This window comes from Herpailurus yagouaroundi, unplaced genomic scaffold (genome assembly GCF_014898765.1).
Source record: "Herpailurus yagouaroundi ecotype Mexico unplaced genomic scaffold, PumYag 100, whole genome shotgun sequence".
Classification (NCBI taxonomy): Eukaryota; Metazoa; Chordata; class Mammalia; order Carnivora; family Felidae; genus Herpailurus; species Herpailurus yagouaroundi.
In genome coordinates this window covers 41202550-41220808 of record NW_024412391.1, presented here as the reverse complement: position 1 = coordinate 41220808, position 18259 = coordinate 41202550, and the positions used below count along the sequence as shown (strand labels likewise).

The 18259-nt window shown below is 35.7% G+C and overlaps 2 long non-coding RNA genes across 2 annotated transcripts in view; one reads left to right on the top strand and one right to left on the bottom strand.

Moving 5' to 3' along the window:
- The window catches only part of LOC121028532 (uncharacterized), a 46721-nt gene that overhangs the window by 22934 nt on the left and 5528 nt on the right, over positions 1-18259 (top strand). Inside the window, exons 2-3 of the long non-coding RNA XR_005789282.1 lie at positions 7973-8078; positions 14979-15058. This is a non-coding gene — a long non-coding RNA (uncharacterized LOC121028532). The remainder of the gene's footprint in view (positions 1-7972; positions 8079-14978; positions 15059-18259) is intronic.
- Positions 11698-18259, bottom strand: part of LOC121028533 (uncharacterized) — a 14083-nt gene continuing 7521 nt past the window's right edge. Inside the window, exons 2-3 of the long non-coding RNA XR_005789283.1 lie at positions 12829-12913; positions 11698-12719 (exon numbers count right to left, since the gene is read on the bottom strand). This is a non-coding gene — a long non-coding RNA (uncharacterized LOC121028533). The remainder of the gene's footprint in view (positions 12720-12828; positions 12914-18259) is intronic.

The window sequence follows — 18259 nt, the reverse complement described above, 5'->3', positions numbered from 1 at the left end:
TGCTAATTATCTTACAGCTTCAGGAGGAAGCAGAAGGGAAAGACACCATGGTTTAGCTTCAGTCAACAAAAGGAGTAGACAGACAGACACATTGTAATGCTCTTTCTCAAATTCATTCTAACAAAGAGAATCCTGGTTTATAAGTCTAAAAAAAAGGGGAGGGCACCTGGGTGGCTCAGTCGGTTAAGCATCCAACTCTTAATAATGGCTCAGGTCATGATCTCATGGAAGTGGGATCGAGCTGCACATGCTGAGCAGAAGCCTGCTTTGGATACTCTCTCTCCCTCTCTGCCCCTCCCCCATGTACAAGTGCACGCGTGCTCTCTCTCAAAATAAGTAAACTTAAAAAAAAATCTGATGATAGTTCTGACATGTGTTTTTGCATGTTATAATACCATTTGAGTTGACATGTTTCAGTTTACTTCAATAATGCTGTAGTAAAATGGTGTTTATATTCAGTTAACGCTTAGTTAAAGCCTTGTAAGTATTTTCACATTCATTAGCTCTTTTGTTTTTAATCATCAAAATAAAATATCATATGAGATACAGGTATTATGACCTGCAATGTAGTTGAAGACAAACGAGGCTCCAAGAGGTTTGCACATTGTCCAAAGGTCAAGCCTGTTCTCTTTCCACGAGGCCGCCTTCCATTTGCATTGTCTCATTCGATCTTCACAACAGTCTTAAGAGACAGGTGGAATGGGTTTCATCATTTCTTAGATTGGAGAAAACAAACTCAGAGGAAGAGTCCTTTCTTGGCAGTTATCACATGGCTAGTGTTCAGAACATGCCTGCTACTATGAAGCTACACTGCTGGACGTTGAACAGGTCTCCTGTAATTCTTACCACTCCCCCGTGGGATAGGTATTGTTATTCTCATTATATTCCCCAATAAGTGGACGAGTTGGAACTTGAACCTAGAACTGTCTATAAGCAACACTGGGTTTTGTTTTGTTTTGTTTTTTGGTGGTTTTTTTTTTGTTTTTTTTTTTTTTTTTGCTGCATCATATTACAGAGCTTGCTTGACTCCTTTTTATTGCCATTAAGAGCCTATATTTTAGAAGTACACAGTGGTAAATTAAGCTTGAAAATCAGCTTTTTGTATTTTTAGGACAGGTGTTTTCTCTGTGCAGTGTGATTCAAAAGCGGACCAAACTTAAGTTTAGTTCAAAGTATATTCTGTTTTTGTATATATTCGGCTGTTTTAAAATAATTCTCTTGCTCTTTAATGGGCATAACTTATTTAGGAAAGTACTTGTTTAGCATTTAGCAAATCAGTGTATTGGTTGTGAATTTTGTTTATTGTTGATTTGTGACAGAGAGGGGCATAGGAAAGTTACCTTGATTTGAAGATTGGGGAACAATTTGGTAACCTAACAATTACTTAGGTTGACTTGTGTGACTTTTGGCAGCTTGTTACATACCTAATTTTATATAATACCCAACCCTAGCTAGCCTTTTAAAGTAAGTTAAGAACAAAAAGCCCAAGAAAGCTAAATCTATTGAATATTGAGTTTATGTTCCATTTGTATATTTTACCCTTCAGAGTTTGGGTTCCATTGTATTTTACTTACATTTTCTTGGAGAAGGCACCAAATGTCTATTTCCAAAAATATTCCCAAGAATACACATTTTCCCTTAAAAGTCATCAGAAGAGTCACAAGTTCCATCTACCCACTTCTAAAGAACTAACTAGTCTTCATATTAAATTGTTTCTAACAGTGCAGATGAAAAGTAGCTATATGCTTAGTCAATTCTCCGTTATATTTAAAGAAAGCATTGATGCAGTAATTGTCAGTGGCACTGAGGCAGAGGAAGCCAGTAATTTCAAGCTGAATGAGAGTGAGTGTCTAAAAAGGATAAAAGCATAGGCTGACCATGGACTTTGAGTTTTAGTCACTTTAATAAAGGTCATTCCTATGTTTTTATTTACATATTTGTCTCGTAGTGAAAATGGCAATTTCCCTAAGTATCATCTCTAGTTCCTCTTATGATATTTGAGTACAGTAATAGCTCACAGATCTATAATCTAGAATATTAATGTTAACTTCTTCTCTTAAGTCCATTAGAGATAAATTTATATCTGAAAGTATTTATTAATAAACCTGTGAGTCCCTGTTTTTCATTCTTTGAGTAATTGCTTCTTACTAATGTTGTGAATTTTTTTAATTCTTGATTTTTCTAGGGATTATTTCACATTTCAGCTGCTTTTGTTTTCTACTGCTATCATTGAGGGTTCAAGAACAAAAAATAAGTCTTCAGGTAAAATGCCTGATCCATAATAGTGCTTGGCATTGTATTTTGCTGAAAAGGTCATATAGCTGTTTGGATGCTTGATCTGAAAATACAGTTGTGATGACTATGAAATTTCCGCATGGAGTTTTCTTGGCTGCCTCTAACAGAGTTGGTCTCACTTGTTCGTTCATTCTTTCTTTCTTTCTCTCTTTCTTCCTCTCTTTTTCTCTTTCTTAATTTTCAAAAGGATTTTGGCTGTCTGCTTTTTTTCGTGTTGTCTTGATCTGCAATAACTATGGCTATGTGCTTGTATCTGCTAAATATTTTAATTTTGCATTTTTGGCTGCTTGAATTTTAAGTAATGTTGGGCGATGCAAATTAAGAGCTTGAGGCTATAAGTGAAAGAGTAATCTACAGAAGTTTTTAATTAGCTTATAAATGTATGTTCTTTACCTATTATATATTTTCAGGTTTGGTATTTTACTAACATTAAAATTTAAAATTTAGTTTCTCAGTTGCACTGACCACATTTGAAGTGCTACTTTCAGGCCATATGTGGCTAGTAGCTACCAGATAAAGGACTGTTTCTGTCATCATAGAAAGTTCTAATTGGACAGGACTATTTTCCTGTCCAATAGAAGCAAATAAGCAGTAAATTGTAAGCTCATTTCTGATGATACCAGTTTTTAGAGCAGTTTGATAACTCCAGAAGCTAAAGCATGTGATCAGTCTTGAGCGTACATCCTCTAAGTTAATGTGCCATCTCGATCTTGAGTATTTCCTACTTAAAGTTGTCTGAAATAGTTCATTTGCTTCACTATTCTATTTTAAAGTGAAATTACTTCTTGTAACAAAATTCATGTAGTAAACAGCCCACCGATTTAGCCTAATTTTGAGTCCTGACCCCAGAACTTAACTTAGGTTAGTAACTTCTGGTAAGTTACTTCTTTGAGCCTCAGTTTCCATATCTATAAAGTGAAGGTAACATTAGCTACCTCATAGGATTAATAAATAATATTAACTATATGTAAAGATATGTCACAGAGTGGACATTTATAATACTTTTAAATATAGAATGAAGCCAAAACATTTAAAAATTAAGTGATGTTGCTTGCATGAATTTGTGTTCCAAGCCTTGAAATTTATAATAGGTCTCTGGAAATGGTTAGGTCGAGTGTCCTATAGAAGTTTCTGGTGGCCATGGGATTATTTATGACATCATGTAAAGTTAAAAGAACTAGAATACCAGAGTGAGGAGAAAAAGAGAGAGAAAAGTGAACAACTTTGCTTTTGGAGAAGTTCGTAAAGTATTTTCTGATAACAATGGCAATAAAAATGAATTTTTTGTATAATGTTTTCATAACTTACCAAGTTTTTCACATAATTCTTTAAAATTTCATGTCCATACTATTTTAGGTACCTTTATTGTATTAATATTAGGGGAAAAAAAAGAATAAAAGGAAAACTCAAAGATGGCCAATATTTTGGAGCTTATATAGCTAACTGTGAGGATGGAAATTCATATTAAGTTTTTAACTTTAAATCTTACACTCTTTCTTCTTCAGCATGCTTGTTCCATTATTAGCAGTTGTGTTTCTGAGGCAGGGGTGTATTTCAGAATCTCTAGGGATGGAGCCCGGGTGTATGTAATTTATTTTCTTCTGTGTTGAGACAGAATGCATACCCAAGTGATTCTGGTGCCCACCTCTGGTTAGAAATCATTGGTCTCTTCCTGGTTGAATTCTTCTTTACCTAAATTAATGCTTGCATCATATGAATAAGACAGAAGAATTAGCGTGATAAGCAATACACTGGTTTAACTTTCAGTGTTCCAAATGTTTAAGTAGGACACCAGCAACGATTGAAAAAGCAACACAGATTTACTTTCCTCTTCACTATCTTTAGTGCTTGTCCATTTGTCAGTGCTTGTGGAGAGCGGGAATCCAGACTAGCTCGCTGTGAAGTGAAATCTATTAGTGTTCCCTCCTCTGATAAGAACTTTGGCTAGTTAGTAGCCTGCCCTCAATGTATTGCAGTTGTAAACTGTTGACTCCTTATTGCTTATAGTAGGAAAACATTTATGAATGTTTTCAATTGACTGGCTAAAGATTTTTATCAGTCTTTTCCCAGCTGTCTTGAAGATGCTTCAGTATCCTGGATTTAGTGGTTTTTCCCAGCCGTATATAATTTGAATGTTTCACAACTTTTCCTTTGAATGAGAGGACAGTGTCATAATGGAGAGGGAAAAGGGAATATTCTAGCAAACTCCCACATAGGCAAAAATAAATCATGTTGCATAGTGAATTTTAAAAATGAAAGACATTTTCGAACATAAAAAGACAGATTTTTATGGGAAGTGACATTTTCAAATTTGAAAATTAGGCATTTGCTATTTGAGACCATAAATAAAGTTTTTCAGTGAGTGAACTGTGTTTTGACTCAGTTGCTTATCAAAATGCAGTTGGATAGTGGCATTGTTAACGTTAGCTTTTAACGTTTTCTGAGTAGAGATCATTTCACTAGAAGCTATTTACAGTAGATATTGGCTGCTTCTGCATTGAAATTTGCTTGGGATGTTCTTGTATATAGGTGTACCTTTCTTAACGTAGAAAATGAAGTTCTGATTATTTTTCATGACTGTGGCTTAGGGAGCTTATGATTAAATGGCTGACTTTAATATGGCAGTTTAGATTAAACTGAAATGATTTTCTTAACTTAGTACCTGCAAAGCATAACATTATATTCTTTAAATAAATACCATTATGTTAATTATATGCAGATTATATTTGTGTTGTACTGTAAATAAATTCACTTAAAAACAGGATGAAACCAAGGCCGTCAAGATATTAAAATTTTTTCAACTCAAAGATTGATTTTTAAAAACCTATTGTAAGAATTGAGACTTGGTCGTAAGTCACCATAAAAGTATTGTTAAGACAGCTATTTTTCTGTGAACAATGCATTCAGAAGCTTGTACTTGATGGATTTCGCGTTTTCACTTGGTATTGACAATCTGTTACCTAGTAGTGTATGGCAAAAATAAGGCAATACTTTTTCTTTATTTTTTAAAAGCTGGCCTGTCTTATTTTCTTAATTTAAGATAATTGAGATTATACGGTTCATATTTACTTAAATCTAGAAGCAGTGTTAATGTATTCCAAAAGGTAGAAAACATGATACCATATTTCACCAATTCTAAGACACACTTCCTTTTCTTACTTTAACTGCCCTGGAAAATGAGACGTATCTTAAAATTGGTTTGTGTCGTTTTAATGGTGGTATTTTTTTTCTTACTTGCTCATGTGTAAACGAACGGTACATGTTATAATCATTGATGTTTTAGGCTTGGTAAAAAGTGATCACTGATGTTTTGAAGTTTGTTGTAGAACTTAGACTCATTGTTACGATGCCGTATGTCTTTGTAGTGGAAGAAATCTATGCTGTGACTATACCATATTATGTGGAGTTACAGACCTTTACTAAGACCTCTTCCTGTTTCCTTCACATCCACTCATTGCTATCACCCTAGTGTCAAATGGCACAACTAAAACAATTTAATAGTGAGTTTGATGTACTTTATTCAAGAGAAAACAATGCATGGATTGAGGGAGTATGGTACATCACAAGCACTGCCCAAGGTATTTTCTTACAGGATGTTGGAGGAGACAGCACTGAAACAGGGCACGACTGGCTAACAGGGTCCTCTTGCCTAGGGTAATATAAGCTAGCTAAAGCCAAGTTGGAAGACTGTGACTGGTGTTAAGTTGCCTTGACAGTGAGGTGTTTTCCATAAGTGCAGGATGATGTGGGTTTAGATTTGTGACATGGGTGGGGCCAACTGGAGTGGCCTCATTTTGTGTGTCCCAGTGTACCGATCAACAGTCACTAGTTAGGTTTTTTACATCACACTGGTTTCCTATCTGTGGAAAGCCAGCCAGAACAATAACAGCAAAATGGAGACCAAGAAAAGGAGGAAAGACTTGGGGTCAGGGTTGGGGTGTGTAGAGTGGAGGTAGGGATGGGACCTCCAGGGTGAAGAAGAGAAAACTGGGGATAGCACATTAGGGCGCGTGTTAATGAGCAAGCAGCATTTTCTGTTTATCCAGCTTGACTTATCCTGGTCAAATCTCTGGTTGTGATATATTAGCTTGTGAACTACCCAGCAGTTAGCTAAAATCATCTCAGTCGTATCCCCTAGATTCTTCTTGCCGAGGCCTTTTTCTGCAGAAGTTGCCCTGTTACCCCTCCAGCTTTAGGGGTAAATTATCTGCTGGTATAGACCCAATAAAGGCTGTGTTTCCTTCTAATGTGCTGTCTCAAAATGAATGACTAAATGGGGAACTACTTCTTATGGAAATGAATTTTTCTACAAGGAATGACTACAGATATATGCACAATTACATTCGCTGTTTTTTATAAGAGGTATGAGACTACCAAACAAATACTTCATTTTAGGAACTTTCCTACCTTGCTCTGTCGTTCAGCATTTAGAGATTGGTGTAGTCTTTTCTCTTTATCCTATTTTATTTTCATTTCTAAACACAGTGATTTGTTTCTTTGTGGTGTAAATGTTTATTGCGTGTTCCTGCTTTACCTTTCCATCCTCTGCACTTGCTGGGTACACATTCTCCTGCGTTGAGCAGCCTCTCCATACTCTTCAGTAATGGTGGTTTCAGTTCTTCCTCACTTAAAAAGAGTTACAAAGAATTACCTGGCTAACATACTCTATTTTATGCAAGATCCTTTGAAAAATTAAGCTTTAACATTAATAAAATACTTAAATTTCCAGTATAAAACCTAAATTGAGGGTAACTTTTTTTCCAAAAGGAATTTTTGCTTTGTAAAGGGCTTTATTTACCGGTCGGGTGTTTTAAACACTCTGCAGGGCCCTCTGGAAGCCACTCTAATTGCTGCCTGGTGTGGGCCTTGCATTGTCCCAGAAAAGGATTAAGAAGAATTGTTGCATGCCTGAAATCCTCAGGTTTCCAAAAGTACCTTTCGGAATCTTTGGATCTTCTTGAGTTAAGCAGACCTTTTAAAAGAAGTACCATATGCAGGGTGATTTCTTTAACTTAATCCAATTTTGCTATTTTAGAATTTTATAAGACACTCTTTTTTTTTTTTTTTTTGAAAGAGACAGGGACAGTGTGAGTGGGGGAGGGGCAGAGAGAGAGGGAAAGAGAGAGAATCCCAAGCAGGCTCTGCACTGTCAGCACAGAGCCCGATGCGGAGCGCAGACTCCCAAAATCGTGAGATCATAACCTGAGCCGAAACCAATAGTTGGACGCTTAACCGACTGAGCCACCCAAGTGCCCTGTTATTTTAGAATTTTAAAAATTATAATAGTAGTTTCATGTCTCTTCAGCCACATTACGCTCTAAGGTTTTTTGAACTATCTTAGGCAATAATTAATAATGATTAGTAAGAGAAGGAAAATGGATTCCAAATTGCAAATAACTGACTTGATGATAAAGTTTTATAGCAAAATCCTTTGCAAGTTAGAGGACTCTGTACTCTTCTTGCTTACTGAAATGCCTCAATGAAATGTAAATGGAAATAAGAGATGCCGTCTATAGGTGTAAAGGTAAATATTATTCACTGACTTATGAATAATGTGTTAAATATGGTTGCCAAGTTTTATGTATTTCGGACAAAATATGGCAGTCACCACTCTATAACGTTCCCATAATTCTTCTTCCAGTTTTATTGTCCTGAATTCATTTTTCTCTTTCCTCAGAGGATGTACTGAGTAAAGATGCTGGGGAATGTGCAATATGCCTTGAAGAATTGCAGCAGGGAGATACTATAGCACGACTGCCTTGTCTATGCATATATCATAAAGGGTAAGTTTATTTTTATGTTGACCAAGTTGATAGTAAAAAGATGCTTCTCAAAGTTTCAAACATTGTTGTTAGTGCTGAAAAGTTTTCTTCTTAATTGAAACCCCCACCCATTTCTTAAAAAATAACAGCCTTTGTTTCCTGCTAGAACTAAGATTTGAGCCCAAATATGTTTGTATTCAAAAATCTACCATTTGTTAAACGTTTACTGTTACCCAGGCATTGTCCGTAATGGCTTAGCCAGGCTAGCCCATGTACACCTTGTAATAATCTCATGTTAAAATCGAAGGGATAAGCCAAGGGACCATAGGAAATCTCCCCAATGCCATGGCTAGTAAATGGAAGAGCTGAGATTTTAGCCATGCCTATTTGACTCCCAACACCCATCTGGATTCTCATAAAAGATTCTTGGTTTCAGAGCAACACAGGAAAATTGGGGGTAGAAAATTATTTAAAGCAAACACAAAAATCTAGAAAACTATAACTTTCGAACAATAAAAGGAATAAGGTAGAATTTTACTTAAAGGTAGGGGGTGGAGAAAAGCATAGAGAGCACAATAAATTATACAAAATAAAGAGACAAGAATAAATGTACTATCAGCATAATTCTAAATGAAACAAACTCACCAGTGGAAAAGAGCTTGAAAGATCAGGATATGCTGTTGATGAGTAACACTTAAATATAAGGATATAGAAAAATATGAAAGTGAGGGGATACAAAACTGTATCCAGGCAAGTATTAACTACAGGAAAACTGACAAAGCTAGAATAATAGCAGGCAAAATAAATTTTGGCAAAAATATTATTAGTATGATATGATAAAAGTATATATAAAATTCAGTTTTTGGTGAACCTAAGAACAGAGTCTCAAGGTAAAATATTTATAGAACTGTCAGAAAAGAATTGACAAATATGTCATGATAATGGGAGATTTCAATACAGTTCTCATTGTGTCAAGCAGACACAAAATGAGTCAAAACCTAGAAGAATGTAGCAACAGAGTTAACAGGTTTGTCTGATGGATGTGTGTGTATCTGCACCCAGCAATTAGCATCTTTACTTTTCAGGCACTCATTACATATGCAGAGATTGATGGCATACTAGGCCATAAAGCAAGTTTGGCAAACTATGAAAAATTATACCATACAGAAAGCGGTTCTTTGGCCACTCTTAGATGTCAGTAATAAAAGATGAATTATCTTCACACATACTTTTAAGTAACTTGTGGATTAAAGAAGAAATCATAATGGAACTTAGAAACACTTGGAACTGGATAATAATGAAAAGTCTTGCCATTTTTCTAGAGTGATCCATGGAGAGCTTGTGTTAGAGTGGGGGAAAAAAGACTGGAAATCATTAAACCCAATTCTTCCTTAAGAATTTAGAAAAATGAATTAACACTGAATAGAACAAGAAAATAATAAAGGTTAGAGAAGGGAAAAAAAGAAAAAAAAAATACACTAGAGGCCAGCAAAGCCAAAAGTTTGTTTTTTGAAGACTAATGAAATAGATAAGCCTCTGGCAGGATCATCTCTAGGAGGAAAAAATGAACAATATAGGAATGACACATCAGGCATAGTAGAAATAAAAAACAAATGGAAAAATCTGTGAGAAATTTATTTACTCTTCGATTTAAGGAAAACAGGCAATTTCCTTAAGAACATTATTTTATATATTATTATATATTATGTAATATATAAGTATATTTATTATGTTACTAACTATATATCTCAATATATAGTAATTACCAAGATATTTAAAAAAGAAACAGAACACGTGAATTGACTATAATAACTATTATAAGTAATTATCAAGAAAAACTTTTTAAAAAACAACAAATATTAAAAAATAAAACCCCAAAACCTAAAAAGAGGCCTACAAAATTGGTCTGACAGCAGGTTCTACCAGATGTCCAAAGAACACCATGTTAACCATTGTTAAACTCCCCTCAAGGTAGGAAAGGATGGTAGGTTCCCCCACTTATTTTGTAAAAATAGTATAAACTTGATACCAAAATCAGACGAGGAGAGTATAAGAAAGAAAAGTAGAAGGTACTCTCATTTATGAACATAAATCAAAAAAAAAAAAACAAAAACCAAAACATACTAGCAAACCAAATTCATCAATATCTATCTGAAGTAATGCCTCATGACTAAATTAGACTTATGCTAGGAATATAAAGACATTGTAAGATTAGAAAACTTACATATGCAACATATTATGTTAATAAAGGAGAAAGACCATATTATCTCAGTAAATGAGAAAAAATGCATTACAGTTCTATACTTGGGTATTAATGATTTCAAAATAAAAGCAAAGAATAGATGTTAGATAAACTGTTAAAATTGTTAACAGCTTACCAGGGTTTTCAAATATAAGCTCAACATGAATGTTAGTTTCATTGATAACTCAGTAAGAAAAAATAAAAGCTTTTTTTTTTTTAGAATAATATTAACACCCACAGAAACTACAATAGCAGTAAGCTATGTTAAGAATACATCCTACAAAAGATATAAGGATTTTAAAACTTTACTGAAAGATCTAGAAGATCCAAAATGTAGAGGTATATTGTCTTGTGGATAGGAAGACTCAGTGTCATAAAGATGTCACTTAATCCCAAATTAATCTATATAGTTAATATTATCCCGTTCAAATCTCGACTAGTTTTTTCATGTAACTTGACAAGTTGACTCTAAAATACACATGGACCAAAGAGTCCATATGGCAAGAACAGTCATATTCACAAAGAAGAAAACTGCTGGGGGGTGGGAGCTTCCCCTATGCAGATACATTTTAAGACTGTTAATTAAGACATGTGTGGAAAGGACATAGGAATAGAGCCCATAAACACTCACGCATATATGAGAGACATCATAGCACAGGGGTTAAGAGCCTGGACTCTTGGGAGTCAAGCCTTCCTCCCAAGGTTCAAATCCCAGCCCCTCCACTAATTCACTGTGTGATCTTGATCAAGTTACTTAGTTTTTCCCTCCTTCGATCTATAAAATGAGGCGACAGTACCAACTTCATAGAGTTGTTTTGAGGTTTGAAATGAGTTAAATTTTAGAAAGTCTGGCACATGATGGATAGTATGTAAATATTTGTTAAGTAAATGAAAAAATTAAAAAATTGATTTGGCAGTGGTGGTATTCTAGCAGTAGAGAAAGAATGAACTATTCAAAGAATGGTACTGAGATCACTTGGTTATTGTAGAAAAACAGTTGAATCTTTATATTTGAAATAGGAATCAATTCCCGATTGAACATATGCCTATGGAAACCAAAAAAAAACTCTTACAAGTGTTGGAAAGAATGTAGAGAAATGTTCTTGGCCTCTTTGGGGGCTACAATGCAAGCCTTCCCCCAACCCCCTATAAAAACTTGAAGGAAAAGTTGATCAATGATCTGAACTGAACCCCCAAAATTGAAGTGTGCCTGCTCTTATAAGGATACCCATCCACTGAATGTTTTTACACCCAGTTCAGTTAGGCCACGGGCTTTATTTTTAAAGTACTTGCTTGCTTCATTCATGGTTCTCAAATTTGGACCATATTAACATTTTAAAACTTTTTTTGCATCGTGATACTGTGAAAAAGTAAAAGAAAACTAGACCTCAGGCTGAGGGTTTTTTTTGTTTTTTTATAATACACAAACAACAGTTGTTGTAGTATCTGAAACAATACTCTCCTTCAGCAACTTTCTGTAATGCAGTTAGCGCGTTGCAGTTGGTAAGTGGAAGAAACGGTGACGGTACAATGAGATGATCTTACTGGTTCATCCATAGTATTTCTCAGCACATCAGTGTTTTGCTCCAGCAAATAAAAGCAGATGAAAGCATATGTGGAAGCAAGCCATGGGAGAATACGATGCAGGTATACCGTGTTTCGTTGCACTTCGTTTTATTGCGCTTCACAAATACTGTGTTGTTTTACTAATTGAAGGTTTGTGGCAGCCCTGTGGAGCAAGTCTGTGGGCACCATTTTTCCAGCAGCATCTGTATACTTCGTGTCTGTGTCACATTTTGGTAAATCTCAGAGTATTTCATACTTTCATTATTTATTTGTTACGGTGATCTGTGATCATGACTCACTAAAAACTCAGATGGTAGTTAGCCTTTTTTAGCAATAAAGTATTTTTTAATTAAGGTAAAGTGTGGACATAACTTTGATATGCACTGGGAAACCAGAAAAACTATTTGACTCTTTTTATTGCGATATTCACTTTATTGCAGAGGTCTGGAACCGAACCCCCATATATGAGGTGTGCCTGCTGTTATAAAGATACCCATCCACTGAATGTTTTTATACCCAGTTCAGTTAGGCCATGGGCTTTATTTTGGAAATACTTGCTTCATTCATAGTTTGTGCATTGGGCTTTTGTCTCCATATTAATCCTTCCTTAGTCCTCTTAGGTCAAAGTTTACACCTTCGGGAAAAAATCCTGTATTTATAGTGGTATTTTAATTATTTGGAGCAAACACATCTTTGTTCTAGTTACCAGGTTGTATTGTTTGAGTGGTCTGCCTTTAACATTTTTCCCATAAGCCCTGTTACTTTTAGTGTATGATTTTGTAGACAGCAAGGACCATCAAAAATGTGTATACTATATTATAGCTGAAGTATCTGGATGATAACTTCCTGCAAACCTATAAGAAAAAGACAAAACAGAAAATTTGGCAAAAGTCACCAGTCAATTCGGGGAAAAAAAGAGCCCCAAGTGCCAGTAAACATCCAGATGTAAGTTGGTGTACTTACTTGGTGGATAGCTGTGTAAGAGCTCTGTGCTGTCTACATCCTACAACTCCGTAATTCCACTCCTGAGACCAGGCCTCCGGGGAGTCTGTCCGTGAAAGAATGGATACATACACTGCAATATGCTTATGTTAATGGAATATTATACACAACAAAAATGTAAAAACCAGAGCCTTATTAGCAGTTGTAAATCTCAGGTTGAAAAACACAGTTAGAAAAAGCATACTTGACGGTAGCATTTGTATAAAATTTGGAACACAGAAACAATACTATATGTTGTTTTGGAATATGTACTTATGTAGTGATAGGTTAAGAAAATGTCCAAGAATGAGAAACACCAAATTCAGAGTAATGGTTTCCTGCTGGAGTTGGGAGAAGGGATTATAATATTTCAAATAACATGGGTTGATAGCAGTTTACATGAGAAGGACCCTGGGTTTTAAATGATTAATTTCTTAGTATGAGCCGAAATTACATGGCTGTAAAATAAGAAGTGCCCATTTTAAATCACATAGGTACCGTGAATTGTTAATTCATGTGGAGTATTTTGTTCAGTGCTTCATTTAAAGGGGTATTCCAGTAGACCAGGGGACTGCTGGAGCCAAGTAAGTAGGATAGAAAGCAGGCTGAAAACCATGTCAGAAGCCAATTGGGGCAAGGTTATTTAGACAGCAGAAGTCTTAGTGGCAACAGAAATTAGTGGTTGAAAGAATATTATATGGATGAAATACTTTATCTTTTTTCCGTTCAGTTTTGTCCATTATTTTTACTTACCAAATTATCCTGTCAGGATATGAGAGTGATAAATACTAATTTTGCCTGTAAGCATATTTACCAAGCCTGCTAGCTTTGTGGCGTGTGCCAATTTGACACATCAGTGGGAGTGTTGAGCAGTTTGAATTCTGCTTGGGTAACTTCCTAGCTGCTGGGCAAGTTACTTAGCCTTATCGAAGGCTTTACCATTTATCACAGTGAAAAAGAACTTTCTGCAGTGATGGAAATGTTTTGTATCTGTGCTAATAGAGGGGCAAATAGCCACGTGGCTTTTGAGTGCTTGAAATGTGGTCGTACGACTGAGGAATTGCATTTTTCTCTTATTTAATTGTAATGAATTTAAATAGCCACATGTGGCTTGTGGCTACTGCAATGAACAATGCAGATTACAGTGAGGATAATTATATGCACCCTAGTATTTAACTTCCAATAAAATCATGAAATACTTTATAAATACCAAGTGGATGATGGTATATTTACTTGTGTATGTGTATGTATTGTGTAGGGTGGGATAGAATTAAAATAAGTATTCAATACTCACATAATAAAGATAGTCTTTTAAAAGGTGATTCAGGGGCACCTGGGTGGCTCAGTCGGTTGAGTGTCCGACTTTGGCTCAGGTTATGATCTCACAGTTCACGAGTTGGAGCCCCGTGTCGGGCTCTGTGCTTACAGCCCAGAACCTGGAGCCTGCTTCAGCCTGCTCCCTCTCTTTGCCCATCCCCCGCTTGCGCACGCTCGCTCGCTCTCTCTCTCTCTGTCTCTGAAAAATGGATAAACACTGAATAAAAGATTTGAGAGGTGATGCAGTATTGTCCAGAATTAGAATTTAAAAGCTGCTTTTGATTACATTGATCGGTGGCATGAACAGAATAATACTTGTGTGAATGAATGACTATTTTGGAGAGAGAAATATCTGTCCAGATTTGTCACTTAATTTTGAATACTGGTAAAGTAGTGGTTCTTCAGATTTGCTTTTGGTGTGATGGTTGTTCTATTTAAACTTGAAAGTACTTTATAGTATAATTTTGCAAAGATTATTTCCTTAACTTCTTTGAGTAATCAAAATGTGGGGCGCCTGGCTGGGTCAATCGGAAGAGCATGCCTCTCTTGATCTCTGGATCATGAGTTTGAGCCCCACGTTGCGTGTAGAGATTACTTTAAAAAAAATCAATAAACTTAAAAGGTAAGTAAATAATCAAAATGTAGTAAACAGATCCTTATCTTTTACTTAGATATGCCAAATATGATCATTTAAAATACTGATTTTTTTTCCTGAAAAGATTCATTAAAGTCAGGAAGCAAGAATTTTTTATTACAGCTGTCATGATATAAATAAGCATAAGTGTTTCAGTTTTTCTGATTTTGTTCTTTTCTAGCTGCATAGATGAATGGTTTGAAGTAAATAGATCTTGCCCGGAGCACCCTTCAGACTAAGCATCAGCTTCCTGTTTTATAGGTAACTCTCCCTTTTTCTGTTCTAATTGGCTTTTTAATTGTTACCTGAGTTATACATTCTCTGCCACCATTTTTATTCATTTATTGAAGCGTGTGTGTGTGCGTGCGTGTATGTATCCCAGACATTGTGTTTGGCTACTATATAGAAAACTCACATGAAAAGATATGTAGAAAACAACTTTGCTGATTCCTGAAAAGAGTCATACATTGAGTAACTTCCCCATTCTTGGTACTTTAAAATACATTGACTTGTTTAATTTTAGTTTAGTGCTTAAACCCAGGAATTCTATGGTCGATATATTACTTCATACATGTACTACATATTAGTACACATTACCCCATTTTACCCCTGAAAACCTCAAGGCCTAAGTATTTAATTTCATGACTTTAAGAAGCAATATGCATAATAGTCAAAGGTCATGTATTTAGCAAACAGAATCAAATTCTGTACTCTTATCCCTCACTTTACAAGTATATTCTTGGGTAATGCAATATATTGTAATTCTAATCATAATAATTAATTAGCATTTATGTTGCATTATGTGCCAGGCATTGTTCCAAGCATTTTACATCTACTAATAACTCATCTAATTGTTGGAACAACCCTTTGAACTCAGGACTCTTGCTATTCCCATCATATAGATGAGGAAACAGTTAAAGAGAGGTTAAGAAACCTGACCTGTCAAGCCTAATTCCTCGGTAGAACTGGGATTTGAACCTAGGCATATTATCTCCAAAGGTTGTGTTCTTAGCTATTTTGCTGCTATTAGGTAGGAGCGTTTTCTTCAAAAAGTTGCATCATGCATTCATTCATTCAGTTCAATCTTTCACCTTAGTATCCTCAGCATATAATAAAGTGCCTGTCCGTACAGTAGGAGGAAAAAAGAAAAAAAATTGAATTTTAAACCAAATACAGAATTTGTTTTGGTCTGCTGATATAGCTTATTCATTATTCTGCATTATCTAAAAATGTTCAGTGAATTGAATGATAACCTCACTTGACTATTGCTTTTTTCCACATTCTGTGAAGTGTGTTCATTTACTTTGAAAAAAATAGTTAACTTAAATGTAATCTTCGTATATGTGAAAAGCTTTTTATGAGAAGACTTGGAAAAATGACATAAAGCATTGGGATTTTACATCAAGGCATAACATGTTAGCGGATCCTGGAATCGTTTCAGGAGTTGGAGCCTCTGTGTTCAGAGGTTTAAGGTAGCAGTTGACAACAGTCTTTCCTGAATGGTTAAGACCAAAGACAGGAAACTGGAGCAGAAAGTTGCTCTTAATGATGATGATTTAATAGCAGATTAGAATATTGACAGGAGATTTGAGGTAACTTAATAGCCACCATAGCAACCAAAGAAAGAACTGCAACATTAATTGAGGCCTCTGTCACAATTACAGTAGGGGATGGGTGTGAAATGTGAAAGCCTTGGTGAACTGTAGGGTACTAGAGGACTGTCAGCTTTTGAACCTTCTACTGTGAGCTGATTCAGACCACTTTGACACATTTGAAATATGAATTGGGATAAGATGGCCATGTAAAGAAAGTGTGGTGATAGAGTGACATTTTGAGTATATGTGCATAAATGTTTTTATTTGGCTGTGAAAAGGTTTTTTGAAGAGGAAGATGCTTTGAAATATCCTCAGTGTAACCTTATGTCTGGGCCAATAAACTAAAACTATAGCTAAAACTGTAGCAGCATTTTAACAGAAGTACTAAAAACCAATGCTAATAAAATGAAATTTTTATCATAGTGTTTTACGTACCAAGGTAGTATGTCTAAATTTTTCACCTGTGGGTAAAATTAGTCTTCTATAGGCAGTAAACTTTTCTGTGTGAGGTTGAATTTTATGGTTAAAAATGTTATTTTATAAAAAAGTTTTGGAGCACCTGGGTGGCTCAGTCAGTTAAGCGACCATCTCTTGATTTTAGCTCAGGTCATGATCTCATAGTTCCTGAGATTGAATCCGCATCAGGCTCTGCACTGACAGCACAGGGCCTGCTTGGGATTCTCTCTCTCCCTCTCTCTCTGCCCACCCCCCCACTCACATTCTCTTTCTCTCTCTCTTTCAAAATAAATAAACTCTAAAAAGTAAATAAAATTTAAAAGTTATTTCATGATCTGATCAGCTAAATTCCTTTAGTGTCACAGTGAGTTATGGGGTATAAGGAACATGCGTCTCATCTCATAGTCATTATGCATATTGGTCTTAAACAGCATTTCAGTTTCATTACCTATGTATTGGTGTTATCTTTTCATTGTTTCTGTTTTTGTTTTTGTTTTTTTTCTTTTTGTGTATAGAACCTGAGTTTGGTAACAGCTACTTTAGAAATCAATGGAATCTGTCTCTGTGGGTCTTGAGTCATTTTTAAGAATGTATAGACATGGAATGTCTTGATTCTTTTATATTTTTGCTCCTGTTCTAACCGCTCTTATTTGTCACATGATAAATTCCTCCTATCCCATTTGCTGTCCCAGATTAAACATACAGGTTTTGTTTTTTGTTTTGTTTTTTAAGTATTTTTTAAGTTTATTTATTTCGAGAGAGAGAGAGAGGGGCAGAACAAGAATCCCAAACAGGCTCTGTGCTTAGTGCAGAGCTGGACACAGGGCTTGAACTCATGAACCATGAGAACGTGACCTGAGCTGAAACCAAGAGTTGGATGCTCATCCAACTGAACCATCCAGGAGCCCCTAAATGTATGGGTTTGAGAAGTATTTCTTGTTAAGACATTTAAAAAAAATGTAGCAACACTTGCAACATTTCTGATATTTTTTAGCATAAGAATTTAATGGATGGCCCAAAAGAGATACAGGACTGTCTAAGGTTTTGATTAGTCAGGAAACTGTTTACCATTTTTATTTGGTGATTTTAATTATATGGGGGATGGGGCGCCTGGATGGCGCAGTCGGTTGAGCGTCCGACTTCAGCCAGGTCACGATCTCACGGTCCGTGAGTTCGAGCCCCGCGTCAGGCTCTGGTCTGATGGCTCGGAGCCTGGAGCCTGTTTCCGATTCTGTGTCTCCCTCTCTCTCTGCCCCTCCCCCCGTTCATGCTCTGTCTCTCTCTGTCCCCAAAAAAATAAACGTTGAAAAAAAAATTAAAAAAAAAAATTATATGGGGGAAGGTTAATAGGTATGCATAGGTATTGTGTGTGTGTGTGTGTGTGTGTGTGTGTGTGTGTGTGTGTGTGTGT